The sequence below is a fragment of the Anomaloglossus baeobatrachus genome, chromosome 5 (assembly GCF_048569485.1).
Source record: "Anomaloglossus baeobatrachus isolate aAnoBae1 chromosome 5, aAnoBae1.hap1, whole genome shotgun sequence".
In the NCBI taxonomy this organism is placed as follows: Eukaryota; Metazoa; Chordata; class Amphibia; order Anura; family Aromobatidae; genus Anomaloglossus; species Anomaloglossus baeobatrachus.
Genome location: NC_134357.1, coordinates 202,532,221 through 202,554,660, shown reverse-complemented (window position 1 = coordinate 202,554,660; position 22,440 = coordinate 202,532,221). Strand labels below are relative to the sequence as shown.

The 22,440-nt window shown below is 45.3% G+C and overlaps 1 protein-coding gene across 1 annotated transcript in view; it reads right to left on the bottom strand.

Annotated features, from left to right (window-relative positions):
- The window catches only part of DUSP29 (dual specificity phosphatase 29), a 1,433,295-nt gene extending 1,422,490 nt beyond the window's left edge, over nucleotides 1–10,805 (bottom strand). The window contains exon 1 of the mRNA XM_075349099.1: nucleotides 10,674–10,805. The gene's annotated coding sequence lies outside the window, so the exon portion shown is untranslated. The remainder of the gene's footprint in view (nucleotides 1–10,673) is intronic.
- Nucleotides 10,806–22,440: the final 11,635 nt, after the last annotated feature.

Sequence of the window (22,440 nt, the reverse complement as noted above, 5' to 3'; positions counted from 1 at the left end):
TCTATCCAGGGACAATATGGAGCCTGACGCTGCCACCGACAGGCACACACATGCGGTTTTTAAAAGCAAGCACGGACGCAATAAGAACCTAACAGGTTTTTAGGAGCGACAATTACTGAGAAGTCTGACACTATCAGCCACTGCTGACTGACGTGTATTATTCACTAGACTTGTGCGTTATATAATAGTTTGTGAAAAATGCACACAAGTGCACCTGTACGCTGCCACCGACAGGCACACACGTGCGGTTTTTAAATGCAAGCACGGACGCAATAAGAACCTAACAGGTTTTTAGGAGCGACAATTACTGAGAAGTCTGACACTATCAGACACTGCTGACTGACGTGTATTATTCACTAGACTTGTGCGTTATATAATAGTTTGTGAAAAATGCACACAAGTGCACCTGTACGCTGCCACCGACAGGCACACACGTGCGGTTTTTAAATGCAAGCACGGACGCAATAAGAACCTAACAGGTTTTTAGGAGCGACAATTACTGAGAAGTCTGACACTATCAGCCACTGCTGACTGACGTGTATTATACACTACACTTGTATGTTATATAATAGTTTGTGAAAAACGTGCACCTGTACGCTGCCACCGACAGGCACACACGTGCGGTTTTTAAATGCAAGCACGGACGCAATAAGAACCTAACAGGTTTTTAGGAGCGACAATTACTGAGAAGTCTGACACTATCAGACACTGCTGACTGACGTGTATTATTCACTAGACTTGTGCGTTATATAATAGTTTGTGAAAAATGCACACAAGTGCACCTGTACGCTGCCACCGACAGGCACACACGTGCGGTTTTTAAATGCAAGCACGGACGCAATAAGAACCTAACAGGTTTTTAGGAGCGACAATTACTGAGAAGTCTGACACTATCAGACACTGCTGACTGACGTGTATTATTCACTAGACTTGTGCGTTATATAATAGTTTGTGAAAAATGCACACAAGTGCACCTGTACGCTGCCACTGACAGGCACACACGTGCGGTTTTTAAATGCAAGCACGGACGCAATAAGAACCTAACAGGTTTTTAGGAGCGACAATTACTGAGAAGTCTGACACTATCAGACACTGCTGACTGACGTGTATTATACACTAGACTTGTGCGTTATATAATAGTTTGTGAAAAATGCACACAAGTGCACCTGTACGCTGCCACCGACAGGCACACACGTGCGGTTTTTAAATGCAAGCACGGACGCAATAAGAACCTAACAGGTTTTTAGGAGCGACAATTACTGAGAAGTCTGACACTATCAGACACTGCTGACTGACGTGTATTATTCACTAGACTTGTGCGTTATATAATAGTTTGTGAAAAACGCACACAAGTGCACCTGTACGCTGCCACCGACAGGCACACACGTGCGGTTTTTAAATGCAAGCACGGACGCAATAAGAACCTAACAGGTTTTTAGGAGCGACAATTACTGAGAAGTCTGACACTATCAGCCACTGCTGACTGACGTGTATTATTCACTAGACTTGTGCGTTATATAATAGTTTGTGAAAAACGTGCACCTGTACGCTGCCACCGACAGGCACACACGTGCGGTTTTTAAATGCAAGCACGGACGCAATAAGAACCTAACAGGTTTTTAGGAGCGACAATTACTGAGAAGTCTGACACTATCTGGACTGTTTTAGACTGTGTACACCAGCCCCAGATATGATGAAGGCTGGTATACGGTCACCACTAGGAATGGCTATATACCCTGCCTGCCTGCCTGCCTGTATACTGCTACAATAGTCCTGACAAGGACTCTTTTGGTCACTAGCCTGTATTCCAACCTGGCTATACCCTGCCTGTATACAGCAACAATAGTCCTGAGAAGGACTCTGCTACTGTACTCCGACCTGGCTATACCCTGCCTGCCTGTATACAACTAGAATAGTCCTGAGAAGGACTTTTGGTCACACTGTTTGCAGCCCTGCTACGGAAATAGCTATAAAGGGCCGCAAACCTTTCCCTGAAGCAGCGACACTCTCCCTGCACTGACTGTCTGGATAGCTGTGAGCAGAGCACAGCGCGCCGGCCGGTATAAAGGCTCGGTCACGCTGTGCAGGCCGGCCAATCACTGCAATTCCACAACTAACAGGGCTGTGGCATTGCAGTGGTCTGCCAGCCAATCCCTGCATGAGGGCTGGCTCTCAAAAGAGCGCCAACATGCAGAAATGAAGACCACGAGTACAGCACGAGTCCCCGCCGAGTAGACCGAGTACAGTGATACTCGTGCGAGTACCGAGTAGTAACAAGCATGCTCGCTCATCACTAGTGTTCATCAATCCTACTGACTCTACCCCACACTCACTGTCGACATATATCAACTGTAAGACTACTAATGTTGTGTATGCCATTATATGCCCATGCCAGAAAATCTACGTGGGACAGACATCGCAGGAATTACGAAAAAGGATACAAAAGCATACTTCTACGATCAATTTGGCGAAGTCTGATGAGAAGAAAGGGAAGACCCTGACATCTGTGGCTGCACATTTTCTCAGATAACATGGAGGTTCGTGTCACAATCTACGGTTGGTGGGGCTGCAGAAAGTTACGAGCAGTGGCAGGGGTGGGTCCTTGTGGAAACCCCTATTGAGGGCTGAGGCAAGGTGGATTTTCACGCTTAAATCCCTCACTCCTTTAGGGCTTAATGAAGAACTGTTGTATACTGGCTTCCTAGGTGAATAATAATACTTTCTCTATGGAGATGCAGTATTCTCATGATTTTTGTCTCTCCCTTTACTGTAGTATCTATGCAATATGGACTTAACACTGGGAATTCATGGTCGATCGGAAGAAGTATACGGTACCTACCGAGATGGTCATTGCTATTACCACCACTACAACTGTCTATCTTCCCGATTGCCATTATTACAATTACCCAGCTTCCCTAATGAAGTAAGGACAAGGGATGGACCTTTTCTGCTAACATCTTGTACAGAATTACAGAGAACCTTGATGGACAATTGGGACTGGTTGATATAACCTATATGTTGGAATACTTGAGCCTGGCTCTCCACTATAGGGAGAGTCGACATAATCTTGGCATCATAGCCTCAGTTCGAATGATATTGGATGAGGAGGGCATGGACATATTAATTGATGCAATGACCTCCTTGGTCTTTTAAGAATCGTGAAGGGTCACTCCTTCAATACTAGACCGAGTTCCGTCATTTTGGTTATACCCGACACGCATGGCCGGTCCCCATTTGGTCTTCTCCCGCTCTCGTTCTTCCCCCCTCTTTATCCCTCCCCCTTTTCCCATGGTTTTTGTCTTACTGGCATGGGATACATAGATGCTGGGACTTCTCAGCCCGGCTTCCTAGAGATGATCTGATAATATTTACATACTGTGGTATTGGTACCTATTTATTTGATGTTATAGAACATAACTATTTATAAATAGTGGCAGTATATAATACTACTATGTGCGTGTCTGTCCCTATGGATCATGATTTAGTGACAATTTTGATTGATCTTCCCTCTCTTGTGACTGGGGTACCGCATGCAAATAGATTTATAAATAGGAGAAAAAAGAGGGGGTCACTCCATTTTTGCCACATGGGGACACCTTGTATTTATAATAGGTCCACATCATGTGGTTTTCATCCATCAGAGGTCCCATAGTACTAGGTGATATCATATATTCATCTGGTATTCACTAATTGAGTTCACTTAATAAGTGCATTGGGGGACGTTTTGGATAGGGATCATATGTAAATCCGCGATCGCGGTATTAAAGGGAAGGATGTGTAAAAATAAAGAGGGGAGAAATCCTGCTCTGAATGATATATCATATGGGGACTTGGGTACATATGATAAATCCACACTTTGTGGTATGAATTTGTGGTTACATCAGGCAGGTGATACCAGGCATCTAATGGATAATGTGTATTGGTACATAGGGGTGGGATCCCGCCCTGAATGACCTATCATGTGGGGATTTAGATACGGATAAATCCACGTTTGTGGTGGTAACTGGTGGTTATATTAAGCAGGAGATACCATACATTATTGGATAATGTGCATTGATACTATGGACATGGGTGGGATTCAATACCAATCATGATGCATTTGGGTGGATACTAGTGCCCTAGGGCATTTGCACCCATATAGTGGATTAACTGTTGCCTGACTGGCGCCCACATGGTAGATGCACGGTCTGCGCTGTGCTGTGGGTATCTCCTATGTATCTCTAGTAAGCATGCGCAGGGTTTTGAGACCACTCAGTTTGCATATGACATCATTTCCAGTCACGGTGATCACGATGTCCCTGCATACTGTTTGAAAAACGCCTTTCGCCACATGGATTCAGGATGCACTGGACCCCTGTAACCCCCACTGTGCCCATCGGGCTGTTATTCTCTGTCTTTCTTTAATCAGCTGCACTGGTGTAATCTCCGGATACTGGGATTCCGGATATGACATCATATCCGGTGATGGCAGCGCCCAGCTCCGTGCACATACAGCGTTCATGGTAACCATCAACGGCATACGCTGTGCATGTTTAATCTCCAGAGCAACCACCAATGGTATGTCTGTATAGCATGCTTAGTAACTAGTAATGATGTGTTCATTCTCCACCACTTGTTTTTAATTAGATGATTAAGGTTCCTATATATATCTTTTCACATGGTCCAACTCACACCCTCCCCTGATGAAGCTGTCCGCAGCGATACGCGTGGGGCCGGCCACGCTCCCCCTGGTGTTGCCATGACTTCCATGTTCATGCTCTATACATGGGTAGTGTATTTTTAATGAATAACTAGGTGATGACTTTTTACTGTGCAAACTTTTGTTATGTTACCATCAGGTCTCATTGTTTGACTCTGATGAGGCATACCCAATAGAATATTTGGGACATCATTGTTACCCCTTCAGGGCCTATCATTCACAGCCCTAGTTTTATGGTCACTCAGACTCTACTATTATGAGATGTACTACGGGGACATGATAAACTCTTGATATGTATATATTGAAATATTGGGGTACATGCATTGTTATCATTCAACTATTCATACATTGAATTCATGCGTTGTGGAATTAATAACTATTATTGACAGGTATACAGGAGTTAGTTATTCTCTATCATATGCTGACTTCCTGCATGAATCCATGTTGGCGATTTTCCACTTGATTCCAGAGGGAACGTGTCCTTACCTATGCTATTCTGCACAATTTTAATTGATTTTATCATGTTTTTGTAGTGTGTGTTTTTGGACTTAATAAATTTATAATTATATGAACCAGTCACTGACTAATATATATGATTGGGTTGTGCGCCGGAATTGCATGAGCTTTCTCTTGTTTTCCCTATATGTTACGTATGTCGTCAGGCTGGGCACTATGCCAACAAGTGTCCTAGTCGTCAGGGAAACTTCCTGGCCTAGTAACCATTAGAGGGGGGTTACTAGAGACGTCTTCTGCACCCGCTAAGTATTGTATCCCAGGTCAGCTCTCGTTATCTGAGAATACATGGCCTATTATGGCTTTTGTGGATTCCGGAGCTGACGGGACTTTTGTGTCCTCAGGATTTGTAAAGGGACACACTATTCCCTCTATCATGTTAGAGGCGCCTATTCCTGTCCGTGTTGTTAATGGAACTATGTTGTCTGACTCCATTACATTGAGGACAGTTCCCTTGCGCCTTTCCCTGTCTCAGGGTCACATAGAGGAGATTTCTTTTCTTGTTTTGCCTGAGGGTATAGACGACGTCCTTCTGGGTCTCCCATGGCTTCGGACTCATGCTCCTCACATTGACTGGGAGTCTGACAGCATTATTAGTTGGGGTTCGAAATGTCAGTCCCGATGTCTTCCCTTACCACCTAAGGTCATTGCGGTTGCATCTACTGATCTCTCTCCCATACCTACACCCTATCTGGATTTCGCTGACGTGTTCTCCAAACAGGGTGCTGAGGTTCTTCCACCCCATAGGCCGTATGACTGTGCCATAGACCTTATCCCAGGTTCGGTTCCACCTAAAGGCAGGGTTTACCCCCTGTCGATACCTGAGTCGGAGGCCATGTCGACCTATATAAGAGAGAGTTTAGAGAAGGGGTTCATTCGTAAGTCTGTCTCTCCCGCGGGAGCTGGGTTTTTCTTTGTTCGGAAGAAAGAGGGTGATTTGCGTCCCTGCATAGATTACAGGGGTCTCAACGCAATCACAATAAAGAACAAATACCCATTACCTTTAATTTTGGAGCTCTTTGACAGACTGAGAGGAGCTCAAGTTTTTACGAAGTTGGATCTGCGGGGTGCGTATAACTTGGTACGAATTCGAAAGGGTGACGAATGGAAGACCGCTTTTAACACCCGAGACGGTCACTATGAATACCTCGTCATGCCTTTTGGGTTATGTAATGCACCCGCAGTATTTCAGGACTTCGTAAACGATGTGTTCAGGGATTTACTGTTATCCTCAGTAGTGGTGTATCTGGACGACATCCTGATTTTTTCTCCTGATCTGGAGACTCATCGTCAGGATGTCGTTCGTGTCCTTTCCCGTTTAAGGGAGCACTCATTGTTTGCTAAACTCGAGAAATGTGTATTCGAGCAGTCCTCATTGCCTTTTTTGGGTTACATTATCTCACAAGAGGGCCTGGCTATGGATCCTGCAAAGCTCTCTGCTGTCCTGCATGGTCCGAATCTCATTCCTTGAAGGCGGTGCAACGCTTCTTAGGATTCATAAATTATTACAGGCAGTTCATACCCCATTTTTCTACTTTGGTGGCCCCTTTGGTGGCCTTGACTAAGAAAGGTGCTAATCCCAAAGCCTGGTCTACTGAGACATCTCAGGCTTTTGAGGCAGTAAAAAAACACTTTTCAACTGCTCCCGTTCTTCAAAGACCCGATGAGAGTAAGCCCTTCCTCTTAGAGGTTGATGCCTCTTCAGTGGGTGCTGGTGCGGTCTTGTATCAAAAGAACGGTGCAGGTAGAAAAAGGCCGTGTTTCTTCTTTGCGGAAACCTTTTCACCGGCAGAGAGAAACTATACCATTGGGGATAGGGAACTGCTCGCCCTGAGATTAGCCTTGGAGGAGTGGCGTCACTTGCTGGAAGGAGCGAAACATCCTTTCCAGGTCTATACAGACCATAAGAATCTGACGTACTTACAAACCGCTCAGCGTCTGAATCCTCGCTAAGCCCGCTGGTCCTTGTTTTTCTCCCGCTTTCACTTCTCCATCAACTATCTGTCTGGGAGTAAGAATAACAAGGCAGACGCCCTGTCTCGCTCTATGCTTTCTACCCAGGAAGAGATTGACGAACCTCGTCTTATCCTTCCCTCCAGGGTTTTTCATACGCTCTCCCCTGTGACGTTAGACCAAATCCCACCGGGCAAGACCTTTGTTCCGCCTGATCGACAGAATGATATACTGTCATGGGCCCACACCTCAAAGGTGGGTGGGCATTTTGGTATTAGGCGGACACGAGAGTTACTGGAGAGGTGGTATTGGTGGCCACACTTAGCCAGCCACGTCAAGAGATATGTCGGTTCCTGCTACTCGTGTGCTCGCAACCGTCCATTACGGCAGAGACCGGCTGGGCTCTTGCATCCTTTACCAGTGCCAGATAGACCATGGGAGGTGGTAGGCATGGACTTTGTGGGTGATCTTCCATGTTCACAGGGACATAGATTTGCGTGGGTCATTACGGACCATTTCCCCCGGATGGTTCTTCTCGTACCGTTATCGAGAATCCCATCTTCCAGGGTACTAGCCAAACTATTCCTCAAGCATGTCTTTAGGCTTCACGGGATGCCAGATCGTATCATTTGTGATAGAGGCCCTCAATTTACTTCCCGTTTCTGGCGAGATCTTTGTAGCCTTCTGCAAATTAAGTTGAATCTCTCTTCGGCATACCATCTGGAGACCAATGGTTTGGTTGAGCGTACCAATCAATCTATGATTATTTTGATTATATTACCTTCGACACTTTGTTGCTGAGAACCACGATAACTGGTCCTCCCTCCTACCCTGGGCAGAATTTGCCCTTAACAATTCGCTGGCTGAGGCCACTGGGCAGACACCGTTCGTACTCAATAATGGGCAACACCCTAGGGTACCGGTACCGTTTCCCGCTGCTGCACCTCCTCCTCTTGTGGCCGACTGGGCAACTAATGCCAGAGAGGTTTGGGATCGGACTCAAGAGTCGATCCAAGCAGCTAAGGACCGTATGAAGACGGTGTCCAATCGGTTTCGTCGCCCGGCTCCTGTCTTTTCTCCAGGGGACTTTGTGTGGCTCTCTGCAAAACACGTGAGACTTAGAGTGAGCTCTGTCAAATTTGCTCCTCGCTTCCTGGGTCCTTATGAGGTTCTTCGACAGGTAAATCCTGTAGTCTACCAATTGAAGTTACCCGTCCATCTTAGGATTCATGACAAATTCCATGTCTCACTGCTAAAGCCGGCTTTTTTACCTCACGCTCATTGAAGTGCACTCTCCTGCCTCTGATTCCTCTCGCTCTAGCTATGAGGTACGAGCCATAGTTGGTTCTAAGATGGTTAGAGGGCGCAGGTTCTTCTTGATAGATTGGGAGGGTTACGGCCCGGAACATCGCTCTTGGGAGCCTGAGGAGGCTGTCCATGCTCCCGACTTAGTTGCCGATTACCTGCGTCGCCGGGAGGGGGGCCCTTGAGGGGGAGGTACTGTTACGGTTGCTGCGAGCACTGGAGACTATGTCCAGATTTCTTGCTACTGCACATGTGCGAGCGCTGGAGACTAAGTCCAGATTTCTTGCTACTGCACATGTGCGAGCGCTGGAGACTAAGTCCTATATTGGAGCCATTGCACATGTGCGGGTGACATCATCGCTGACACGAGGTCACATGTCTCTGACACCTTCTATGCCGATTGGTCGCTGGTCATGTGTTTGTGATGCCTTGCTCGGTGATAGGCCAGCATGACGTCACTCCTGTCGTTCTGGCAGCGGATTGGCTCTGGTGTCCTCCATCTTGGATGAGGCACAGAGTCTATATAAGACCCTGACACATGCCGCATGGCGCTCAGTCCTCTTGGTTCATGCATAAGAGTAGACGCTCTGTGCGCGTTCCTCTAGGCATTCCTCTGTCTATGGTAGGTGAGCGCTACCGGCAGGGTAGAGTTCTTATACCTTACAGCTTCGGCTGCTGTCCGTATCCTTACCTCTTAGGGGAGCGTACATAGGCAGGTGCCTGAGGCACATGGTCTGGCTGGGCCTTGTGGTTCGACTCGTAGGTGGACGTTGCCGCTAGGGTAACGTTCCTTATACTGCGTCTGGCAGTTGTTCGTATCCTCGCACACTAGGGGAGCGAACAGAGGTAGGAGCTTTGTGCGGCTTACGCTGCTGTTCGTCTCTTTTGCACCACTAGAAGCGCGGACCTAGGCAGGTGCCATATCTAGTGGTTCGTGTCCTCGCACACTAGTGGAGCGAACGCAGGTAGGAGCTTTGTGCGGCTTACGCTGCTGTTCGTCTCTTTTGCACCACTAGAAGAGCGGACCTAGGTAGGTGCCATTTCGCACACATTGCCTTTGTCTCTGTGGTTATTAACAGAGATCATTCCACACACCCTCCAAGTAAGGGAGGAATTGCTTTACTTACTTATTATATCCTTTTGTGAGTTAACAGAGGTATTGCACTCTGCCATAGTCTGCAGCAGAGTCTTTGCACGGTAGACCCTGACTGTCTGATACTCCTTTAGGTTATTATCAGACAGCCCCCCGTAACAGGTTCATTTGACCCTCTTTCAGGACTCCAGGGGGGAGCTCAAAATGTCTGTGACTTCTAGTGTTAACAGAAATAAGAACATGAAATACATCAGTCTGTTTGTAATTACTCTATGTAATATATGTGTTTGCCTTTTCGTTTTAAATTACTGAAAAAAAATTAACTTGTTGAGAATATTCTAATTTATTGAGATGCACTTGTATGTGCACACTTCTCAGGGATCTACTGACCAGTCAAAGAGGGTCTCAGCATCTCGGCCACCCTCAATCTGCAAACAATTAATCTGCATTCCAAATATAAGAAAAAAATGGAAAGAATTTTAACTTACTTTTTAACAATTAGATTTACAGACTATCTTTGATTATATAATTAATACCGCTGTCGATATGTGGGCAACTCCACATTATATCAAAAAGTAGAGGTGCTACAAAACAATAAATTACATATTCTGATTCAGTGGAGTGAATATACGTAAAATCAATCCTAATGCCCGAGGCACCAACACATTTTTATTTCATTTGTTCCCCAGTGTTATTCTTAATAAGAAAATGCCTATTTTTATTATTTGTCACAACAATTCTGTATTTTGTGTAGATTGATTACCACACAGAACCTTGCAAAATGTACTTAGTTAATATGAATACTTTTTTATATTATTAAAGGACAAAATAGTTTTTGGTTTCATTCAAATTTGTGGCGCTCCTAAATACTATACAATAAAACACTTCTGCATGATATTTTGTACTAAAGAGTTATTAAATCTATGCTTTCATTGTAGTGAATTTGCTTAATCACTTGCATTACATGATTTGCACATATCTATTATTTTATAAAGTATATGTATTTTCCATATATAACAAAGATTTTATATCTTTAAATGTTATCTATTATGTAATTTACATTTTGTACTAAACACCAAATATAAAATATGTATTTGAAAGTTTTTGTACCTTAACACACTTGACGTCAGTTTTTGTAAATATGTGTAATTTCTGCCTTTCTTGTTTGTCTTCAAAATGGATATATGCCACACTGTGCTCCGTTAAGTCCCTCCATTACAAGATGGATCCTCAGTCCAAATGTTTGGGCTCTGACTCAGGGGAATTTTACTTTGCTTCTATTTTTATTCAAAGATAATTTTATCTCTGGAGGCTTTCCTTCTCTCATCATGTCTTGTTACAAGAGCTGTTATAGTAGAATGATAGAGTTAGAGCAACCAAATTGCTTAGTATTGTCAAGTCAAGAGTCTCTTAATTAACGATATAAATGGGAGCGTTCCGAGAGTGGAGAGCAGGCTGGGCATGAATGCTTTTTATCAAAATGCAACAATATTGAGCAGCACATACATTACTTTAGTATTTAGACCCTGAAGATAAGAAATGTGATCCATATAGGAACATACACACGATGTTGCACCCTACCTTTACATAGATCCCACCATCATCATTATCATCTCCCAGAATTCCTACAGATAATTCACCCCCACTAAAGTCACAAAATCTAGCCTCTACTGATGAGCGAGTGTGGTTCGCACTGCTCAATACTCGTTCGAGCAGGGTACTCTAGTACACTTGTTACTCAATCAAATATCACAGGGGAAAGCTCGAGTACTCACCCCGTATGTTTTGTGGCTGTTAGAAAGCCAATAAGCATGTGGGGATTGCCTGAAATACTCGTAGAGGCCATAGCCATGTTGGCTACTTGCATTATTATGATTGGCCAGCCACATCGCATCATAGGGTCTTATATGAGATCTGTGGGAGCGATCTCTGCACAGTGGCTTTGTGAAAGCAGTCCAGGTAGAGCTGATCTAGGAGGGAAAACTTAGAATAGAATAATGTTTGTACATTTGCAACCTTTAGTGCCTTTCATATGGTACTAAAGGGTGTTTTTAGCATTGTTTAAGCTAATAAATAAATCATGTTAAAAAGTAGTATGGGTTCCCCCTTTTTTTATAATGAGCTGCAGGCTGATATTTTTAGGCTGGAAGGCCCATGCTTATCGGAGCCTTCCTAGTCAAAGAATTGCAGCCCAGAGTCACCCCAGAATAGGTGCATCTTTTAGTTGCGTTAATTCTGAGGCTTTGTCCCATCTCTTCCCGATTGACCTGGTGCAGTGGCAATCAGAGTAATATTTTAAGGGGTTTTTGTCAGGTTTGTAATGTCAGCTGGCATTAAGCCTAGGGGTTAGCAATGGAGAGGCATTTATGAGGCACCCCCATTACTAACTCAGTAAGTTTAAGGTGCAAAAAACACACAGAAAAAATAATTCATTTGAATGAAGACTCACTCACACTCCCCTTCACCTATTCAATATTTTAAAAAGATCCACAAAGCTCTGACATAGTCCATGGTGTACTGGCCCCACGTCATCCTCCAATTCGGTATTCCAACCAATGAAGCGCTAGTCAATAATTTACTCCTAGTGCGTTCCAGACTTAGAATGTCTCATGGGCAGTGACAGCACTGAGTCATTCCACGTGAGAAATTTTGGGTCTGACGCTGACTGAGAGTTACGTATGGAGCCTCATTCTTTGAACTTGACTCCGTAGGTGGAGTACCAATTTGGAGGATGCTGTGGGGCTCATACAGAATAAATTACATCAGAGCTTTGTGGATGTTTTTAAAATATGAAATAAGTGAATGTGTTTTTTTCCCTTTACACTTGCTGGGATAGTAATGGAGATATTTGATCAATGCTTCTACATTACTACTAAAGATGAGCCACTCCCCTAGAGTTCGAGTTCAGTTCGGTTAGTTGAACGGTGCCCTGTTCGACGAACCTCTCGAACCCCATTGAAAACAATGGGAGGCAATCACAAACACATAAAAACACATTATAAATGTACACATACAGTTAATAAACATTGCCATAACACTTACCTGTCCCCGTGATCCATCCTGCACTCTGTCTCCTGCAGCTTTTCCATCGATAATCGCTGCGTCCTCCCGGTAACCAGCAGTGATGACAGGACCTATCGTGACGTCAAAATAGCATGTGACCAGTCATGTGTCTATTATCTCATTGGCTACAGACTGGTCACATGGCTTTGACGTCATGCTAGGTCCTGTCATTGCATGTCTCCGGTACACGGTGCACGTTTGTGTATCGCTGTGTACCGGCGACATGCTCTGGCACACGGTCGACTCCCCGTTCTGCTTCCCCGTTCCGTTATTGACCGGCTGACACAGCCGGTCAATAACAGAGATCACCATTGCCATAGCAACGCACCTGTTAGCGGTGACGTCACCGCTAACAGCACACAGCGGCACCGGGAATCACGTAATCGGAGCACCATTGCTATGGTAACCCATCTGTCAGCGGTGACATTACCGCTAACAGTCAGCAGCATTGACCACTCATGGAGGGAAAAGCCTGTACGGGGAGCAGCAGCGTCTTTCTCCCATGCAGTGCTGCTGATGTAGCAGAGCTTCATGGGTTGAAGAAGAAAGAAGACACAAGACCAGGATTGTGGAGGGCTAACAGGGAGTAATAAACATGGAGTCTCTAATGTGTCTGTGTATTTATTTCTATTAAAGTATTTTTTCTCTGTGTGATGTCTTTTTTTTAACCCTTTATTGGAGATTCTTAATGGCTGGGTCAAACTTGCCTGACATTAAGAATCTCTGACTCAATATTAGCTAGTAAAACAAAGCTAGTATTAACTCATTATTACCCAGCGAGCCACCGGCATCAGGGCAGCTGGAAGAGTTGGATATAGCGCCATAAGATGGCGCTTCTATGAGAGCGCCATTTTCTGGGGCGGCTGCGGACTGCAATTCGCAGCAGGGGGGCCCAGAAAGCTCGGGCTAACCTGTGCTGTGGATCCAATCCCCAGCTGCCTAGTTGTACCTGGATTGCCGGACACAAAAATGGGGTGAAGCCCACGTCATTTTTTTCTTTTTTTAATTATTTCATGAAATTTATGAAATAATTAAAAAAAGGGCTTCCCTATATTTTTAGTCCCCAGCCGGGTACAAATAGGCAGCTGGGGGCTGGGGGCAGCCGTACCTGCCTGCTGTACCTGGCTAGCATACAAAAATATGGCGAAGCTCACGTCATTTTTTTTGTAGTTTTTTGGCAAAAAAAATAAAAAATGCTTCCCTGGATTTTCCATTGCCAGTGAAGGTAACACCAAGCAGTGGGGGTTAGCACCCAGTAGCTACTTGGATTACCCTTAGCTAGCAATACAAAAAATGCAGCGGGAGCCCATATATATATTTTTTTAATTATTTATTTAAATAAATAAAAACAAAAAGGCCTTCCCTGTATTTTGATTGCTGGACATCACAGTGCTGTAAAAATAAATCATTAAAAAAATGACGTAGCGCTCCGCGGTATTTTTGATTCTCAGCGCAGAAAAAGACGACAGCTACGGGTTGCCACCCCCATCTGCCTGGCATTACCTTGACTGGCAATCAAAATACAGGGAAGCCCAAAATAGTTAAAAAAAAAAAATGACGTTGGGTCCTCCCATTTTTGATAGCCAGCTAGGGTAAAGCAGAAGGCTGTAGCCTGAAAACCACAGCTGGAAGCTTTACCGTGGTGGGGGATCCAATGTGGAGGTCACTCCAAGCTCTTTTTTTCTAATTATTTTATAAATATTAATAATTACAAAAAAAGTAGGGTCCCCCTCAAATTGTATCACCAGCCAAGGTAAAGCGGACAGCTATGGTCTGGTATTCTCAGGGTGGGAAGGTCCATAGTTATTGGCCCTTCACAGCCTAAAAATAGCAGGCCGCAGGCACCCCAGAAGTGGCGCATCCACTAGATGTGCCAATCCTGGCGCTTCACCCCAGCTCATCCAGTGCGGTGGCAAACGGGGTAATAAATGGGGTTTATACAAGCTGTAAGGTCACCTGACATCAAGCCCAGCAGTTTGTGATGTCATGGCGTCTATCAGACACCCGACATCACAAACTGTCAGTGTTCTGCCTCATGGCAGCCTGCTAATAGTCATTCATTGCAATTTCTGTTACAACCCCTAGAGGTCGTTGTTATTCTTTTGAATTGCTGAGTTTCTCTGTAAGCAAAATATATTCTGGGTAAGGAACTCCTCCCTGAGCTGAGAAGAAGCCTGCAGCCATTTTCTCTTTGGATTTGTCAGGAAATGACATGCCGACTTACCTCTCTGTACATTCACCCCTGCCTAGTGTAATCCGATGAGCAAAGCAAATTACATGTGTTAGTGGTAGAATCTTAGATGGAAGAGTTAGTAAATGCACTGTACATTGTAATTCTACACCTTTAGTGTCATCCCTGCCTTGTTTGTATAGATAAGATTGCTATGTATTGCAGATGCAGTGACCTTTCACCTACATTCTCATAAGAACTGTATCTCATGTACTGTTATGCTATGTTAACTCTGTATTAACACTGTACTGACTGTAATCATTTTCTTGTTATAGTTTTTACCCGTATAAAACAGTATCTTGGATATACCGTATTCCGTATTCAACTGCATCTTGGATATTCCTATATTCACTGTATATTCCACGTATACTGCAATCAAGTTCACGTTACCAGCTAATAAATCAAGGCTATTGAACTCCACAGTCTGTTTATTTGAAATGTGAACGAGGGTTTAGCTGTATGCAGGAGATTCACAGCGTTACGTGAAAGAAGGCAGAATAGTAAAAACGGACACTGACCGCAGGCGGTAGTTGAATAGACTGCATGGGACCGCTATCACCCACACTGCACCGCATATGGGTACTACAGCAGCCGCCATACAGCCGCAGGGATCAAGACCGCAGCCCTCCCCAGCAAGCACGACACCTTTCCCGCCACGCGAACCCGTTCACGTATAGACCCAGCTTTACCGCCCAAGTTATCATCAATCCACAGCTGAGTGCACAATGTCTCCATCCAGAGCACCCTCAGTCAGGACAAGGTCCCGAGCAAGCTGCTCTAACAAGTCTTCAGTGAAAGAGTTCGCTGCTCTCGCTCGTGCAGAAGCTGAGGCTGCAAAAGTAAAATCCACCTTTGCTGCACAAGAGATGCAACTAAAGCTAAGACAAGCAGACAGAGATGCAGAAAGTGCACGCCTGCAAGCAGACAGAACATGCTTGGTAGCTGAACAAGAAGCTGAAAAAGCACGCCTGCAAGCCTCTCTGGACAAACTTATTGCAGAAAAGGAGGTAGCAGCGGCAATAGCTAAACAAGAGTTCTTGGAGGCCGTGAAGTATTCTGAATCCGAGGAACACAGCAACGTACTTGGACCAGACGTAGAGCAACAAGATCCAACCCAACGCATCTCAGAGTATGTCCACCGGCATCCCGGAATGGATGACAACCCTGATCCACGACATCGATCAGCTTATATCGACTACCAGAGACTCCATCTCGAACTGCAGTACTGTAAGCAAGAAAGTATGCAGTCGACTACAACTACAGTTCTACAGAACAGAAGGTATTACCTCTATCCCGAATTAGAGGGACACCCTTTGCTTCAGAACGGTATTATACAGACTACCCTGAGACTGAAGCCCCTAAAAGGTATGGTGATACACCACACATTAGACATGACTATAACACACCAGCTCGCACCAGCACCAACCAAGCTACCATGGACTTTTCAAAGTTCTTTGCTCGCCGAGAACTGGTTACCAAGGGACTTGTAAAGTTCACTGACAAAGCTGAGAACTATAGGTCATGGCGAGCCTCGTTCCAGAACACCATTCCGGGTCTGGACCTTTCTTGTAGCGAGGAGTTAGATCTCCTAGTAAAGTGGCTTGGGATTGAGTCGGCTGAGCACGCCAAACGACTAAGAGACATTAATATAAAGCATCCAGCAACAGGCCTACATAAGGACTGGGAAAGACTTGATGAATGCTATGGGCCCATAGAAGCCATTGAAAATGCTTTATACCAAAGAATTGATGGTTTTCCTAAGATAGGGCCTAAAGGTTATCAAAAAAACTTAGAGAACTGAGTGATTTGTTGATAGAGTTAAAGGTTGCCCAGGAGGAAGGAAATTTGCCCGGATTGGCTTTCCTGGACACTGCCAGCGGAGTTAATCCGATAGTGCAGAAACGTCCTTACAACCTACAAGAAAAGTGGGTCACATGTGGTTCACGGTACAAACAAATTCATAATGTGCCTTTTCCTCCTTTCACTGTATTTGTAAATTTTGTTGTTCAACAAGCTAAAGTCAGAAATGACCCCAGTTTTGACTTCACCCTGTCATGTCCCACTACCCCCGGTGTCAAACTCAGTAGGACACCCGTGGCAGTCCATAAAACTAACATTGTTTCCGCAGGACCTTCTCAACATGCTAGTAAGCCACCTCCAGAAGAGAACAGACCTCAAGATGTCAGTAAGCAGTGTCCGCTACACAAGAAACCGCATCCGCTACTAAAATGCAGAGCCTTCAGGGAGAAGTCTTTAGAGAATCGCAAAGGTTTCCTCAAGGAAAACAACATCTGCTTCAAATGCTGTGCTACAACATCACACCTCGCCAGGAATTATGAAGCTAGTGTGAAATGTGCAGAAAGCAGCAGCACGGATCACAATACAGCCTTACACCCTGGACCACCCCCACGAGTGTTGTCACAAACAGAGGAGCACAATCCCAAGCAGAAGGATACTGACGTGGACTCCCCTGAGGTCACCTCTCAATGTACCGAGATCTGCGGAGGACCCGTAGGAGGAAGATCCTGTTCAAAAATCTGCCTTGTCCGAGTCTACCCAGCAGGCCATAGGGACAAAGCGATCAAGATATATGCAATCCTGGATGACCAGACCAACAGATCGCTAGGCACGTCTATCTTCTTCAACAACTTCAGCATTGTAGGCCCCGGTTCTCCCTATTCCTTGAAGACATGCGCAGATACTGTCGAGACGGCGGGGAGAAAAGCAACCGGATACAAAGTGGAGTCTGTAGATGGCCAGATCTGTCTATCATTACCGACCATACTGGAGTGCAATGTGATTCCCGACAACAGGTCTGAGATACCTTCACCGGAGGTAGCTGCTCATCACCCCCATCTGAAGCGTATAGCTCACCTGATACCTGAGTTGGACCCAGAAGCCCCAATGGCTTTACTCTTGGGAAGAGATATACTACGAGTTCACAAGACTAGAGAATACATCAACGGCTTCCAAAACACTCCATACGCACAGAAGCTCGATCTTGGATGGGTCATTATAAGAGACGTCTGTCTAGGAGGAGCACACAAGCCGACCTCAGTCAATAGTATGCTCACCAATACATTAGAAAATGGACGCCCGCGTCTCTTCCAGCCATGTCAGAATAGTCTGCTGGTAAAGGAGTTACCGTGCAGCACCCTTCTGCCTTGCCCTTTCTCAGTTCCTTCCAACGAAGACCACGCTTGTGAAGGTGAACAAAACCACATAGGGTGTGCAGTCTTCCACAGGACAAAGGAAGACAACAAGACAGCGATGTCCATAGAAGATAGGATGTTCTTGGACACCATGGATCGGGAAATAGTCAAAGACAAATCAAACAGTTGGGTCGCACCACTACCATTTCGACCTCAGAGACGACGCCTACCAAACAACAGGGAAATGGTCTACAATCGCTTCATCTCCCTCAAGCACAAACTTCAGAGGTCACCTGAGACAAAAGAACACTTCTTTACCTTCATGGAGAAGATCTTACACAACAACCACGTGGAGGTCGCACCCGCACTTCAAGACTCCGAGGAGTGTTGGTACTTACCTATCATCGGTGTGTACCATCCCAAACCGCCAGGCCAGATAAGAGTGGTATTCGACTCGAGCACCAAATGTGAAGACGTCTCGTTGAATGATGTCCTATTGTCGGGCCCAGACCTCAACAACAGACTCCTAGAAGTACTACTCTGTTTCTGCAAGGATTCAGTAGCATTCATGTCTGACATACAACAGATGTTTTACTGTTTTCTCGTCAAAGAGGAACACAGAAACTATTTGAGGTTCTTCTGGTATCGCGACAACGATCCCGATAAAGACATTGCAGAGTACCGGATGAGGGTACACATCTTCGGGAACAGTCCTTCCCCAGCAGTCGCTATCTACGGCCTCAGAAATTCCGCCAAAGAGGGTGAAGAAAAGTATGGCTCAGATGTCAGATTCTTCGTAGAAAAAGACTTCTATGTAGACGACTGCCTGAAGTCCACACCAACAACTGAGGATGCAATCAGTCTGCTAAAAAGGGCTCAAGAAATGCTTTCTCTGTCTAACCTGAGGTTGCATAAAATTGCCTCCAACAGCCGAGAATTGATGGAAGCCTTTCCCTCTCAAGACTATTCCAACGATCTAAAGGACTTAGACCTAAGCATTGACTCCCTTCCTATGCAGCGGAGCCTAGGATTGCTTTGGGATTTGAAGACGGATGCCTTCACCTTTCAGATCAACAAAGACGAGAAACCCTTCACGCGCAGAGGAGTTCTTTCTTTTGTGAATAGCTTGTACGACCCATTGGGATTCGTGGCTCCAGTAATCATCCAAGGCAAGATGATGCTAAGGGACTTCCCCCCAAGAGACATCTGATTGGGATGACCCACTTCCAGCAGAAATAACAGATCTGTGGACTGAGTGGAGGAAGTCTCTCGAAGCCTTGACCGACCTTCGTGTAAAACGACCATATGCTCCTGTGCCATCCACGGAAGTCAAAACACAAATATTTTGTGTCTTCTGTGACGCATCAGTCAAAGCGATCGCAGCAGTAGCGTACCTCAAAACCACAGATGCGAATGAACAGAGCCACATCGGTTTCGTTATGAGCTGGGCAAAACTGGCGCCACTACGTGAACACACGATACCCAGACTTGAGCTCTGCGCTGCCGTCCTCACGGTTGAATTTGCCAAACTTATCTCAGATGGGATGAGTCTGGAGATCAAAGACGTCGAATTTTATACAGACAGCAAAGTGGTACTTGGGTATATCTGCAATGAATCGCAACGCTTCTATTTCTACGTCAGCAACCGGGTACTAAGGATAAGAAGATCCACTTGCCCTAGTCAATGGCACTATGTGTCTACCCATCACAATCCTGCAGACCACGCGACTAGATCCATTGCACCAAGTCATCTGAGAGACACTACATGGTTCACAGGTTCTGCCTTCTTGCACTGTTCGATGCCTGACATCAGAGAGTCTGATACATTTGAGCTAGTGGACCCAGATGACGATGAAGAGCTTTGTCCTCAAGTGTCTGTTCTACATAAAGTGACCTCAAGTAATCACCTCAAATCTCATCGATTCAGCAGGTTCTCGACTTGGAAGTCACTTGTTCGTGCCATCGTCTTTCTACTTTATGTAGTGCAGTCCTATAAGACAACACTACCTACAAGTCAGAGACCTTGTAGAGGATGGCATCACTGCAAGCATGCATTCACCGCTTCTAATCTGGAAAGAGCTAAGATCACAATACTCCGCATTATACAAAATGCAGCCAATGTCTTTTGACAGATGGAAAAGGCAGTACCTCTCCACTCTGCAAACCAGGACGAAGTGGCAGAAAGACCACCGAAACCTCAAAACTGGTGATGTTGTACTTGTGAAAGACAGTCAAGCACATCGGAATGAGTGGCCACTCGGCCTAGTCACCAAACCTTTTCCCAGCAAGGATGGGAAAGTACGTAAGGTAGAGGTCAGAGTGTGCAAGCTTGGGGAGAACAAACTGTTCCTCAGGTCTGTAACCGAACTTGTGTTACTGATTTCCCCAAAAGAACCAAATAGTGGCATCCGTTGACGCCAAGCGAGGAGTGTTCTTCCTCATGGCAGCCTGCTAATAGTCATTCATTGCAATTTCTGTTACAACCCCTAGAGGTTGTTATTATTCTTTTGAATTGCTGAGTTTCTCTTTAAGCAAAATGTATTCTGGGTAAGGAACTCCTCCCTGAGCTGAGAAGAAGCTTGCAGCCATTTTCTCTTTGGATTTGTCAGGAAAGGACATGCCGACTTACCTCTCTGTACATTCACTCCTGCCTAGTGTAATCCGGTGAGCAAAGCAAATTACATGTGTTAGTGATAGAGTCTTAGATGGAAGAGTTAGTAAATGCACTGTACATTGTAATTCTACACCTTTAGTGTCATCCCTGCCTTGTTTGTATAGATAAGATTTCTATGTATTACAGATGCAGTGACCTTTCACCTACATTCTCATAAGAACTGTATCTCATGTACTGTTATGCTATGTTAACGCTGTATTAACACTGTACTGACTGTAATCATTTTCTTGTTATAGTTTTTACCCGTATAAAACAGTATCTTGAATATACGTATTCAACTGCATCTTGGATATTCCTATATTCACTGTATATTCCACGTATACTGCAATCAAGTTCACGTTACCAGCTAATAAATCAAGGCTATTGAACTCCACAGTCTGTTTATTTGAAATGTGAACGAGGGTTTAGCTGTATGCAGGAGATTCACAGAGTTACGTGAAAGAAGGCATCACAGTCAGTACTAACAAAAAAAATAGACAAAAAAAAAATGTATTTGATAAAAACACTAGACTCTGGACCGTCTAGAATATGGGGGGACACGCTCAGGGAACGTATCCCCCATTTTCTAGGAGTGCAGACCCTCCATGTGAGGAGTGTGGGTGCAATGAATCTGCACCCACTCTCCCCGGGTCCACAGCAGCAGAGTCCATGTCGTAACTGTTGCTACCAAAGCTGCAATGCCCTGCTCATGAGGTAAGGGCATGCCTAATCAGGAGAACTATTCTACATTTCAAAATATTGGTATTTGCTGATATTATTGCTATTCCACCTACTATATATTGGGGATAGGATCTTGGAGATGGAATACCCCTTTAAGTCCAGTTATCCAGCTGAATGAATACTAAACAACAGAGCTCGCTATTTAGACATGTTTTCTTGTGGCGTATAACGAACTCTCATGTTTGGTAGTCGTTCAGCAGGGCAACTATAAAATCAAATACCTCCAATTGGAAATGTAGTATAGCTCTCCTGATTAACTATGTTCCTTACCTCATGAGCAGAGCATTGCAGTAGCTTACAGATGCATGGTTACCACCACTCACTGTGTCTGAACACAGGAAGCTAAGCTGACAGCCGCTCTGTGCATGCGGCAGTGACTCGCCCACCCCAGGTGCTATGGGACACCCGGTGCCGGGCCGGACTAGTCCGGGGGTCATCAGTGGTGGCGGGGCCCGACTCCGTGACCCTGGCGGGAGTCAATTAATATGGCTTCAATGGAGGTGCTTAAAGTTTATATTAGTGACGCCACCTGTGGTTTGTGGCTATTAAGCCGCCGCTGCTGTATGGGCCTCCGGGGCTGGTGGAATGGCAGCTTGGATGGTCCTGCTCCCCACAGGTGGAGCGGTACCCCGGGGAAACAGTTGGTGCTTGTAAGAGTCTATGAGGGTGTTGTAGATGGTGCAGTGCAGGCGAAATAACAGAGGCAACACCAAGGGTGCAGTTTCAAGATGTTTACTCACAGTTCCTAAGTTATGGTGCACTGTGCCTTTGGACGGCTGGACCTCCGCTGATCCCGGGTAGATCTGGGAATAAAAGCCGGTGCACCCTTCTATTGTGTTCCTCTCTTCAGCTGTCTTCTAAGCCTTGCCTTTGCTGGATGAACCTGGCTTGGCCTCCACTACAGCCTCAGGACAAGGGGCTTGCCTAGCTGGAACTTCACCCTCTTCCCAGAGGTTCTGCAGTGGGATGTGGCCCTGGGGGCTTGCAACCACCCTGGGGCTTGGTTTTTACTTTTGCAAAATTACTTCTCTTCCTCCA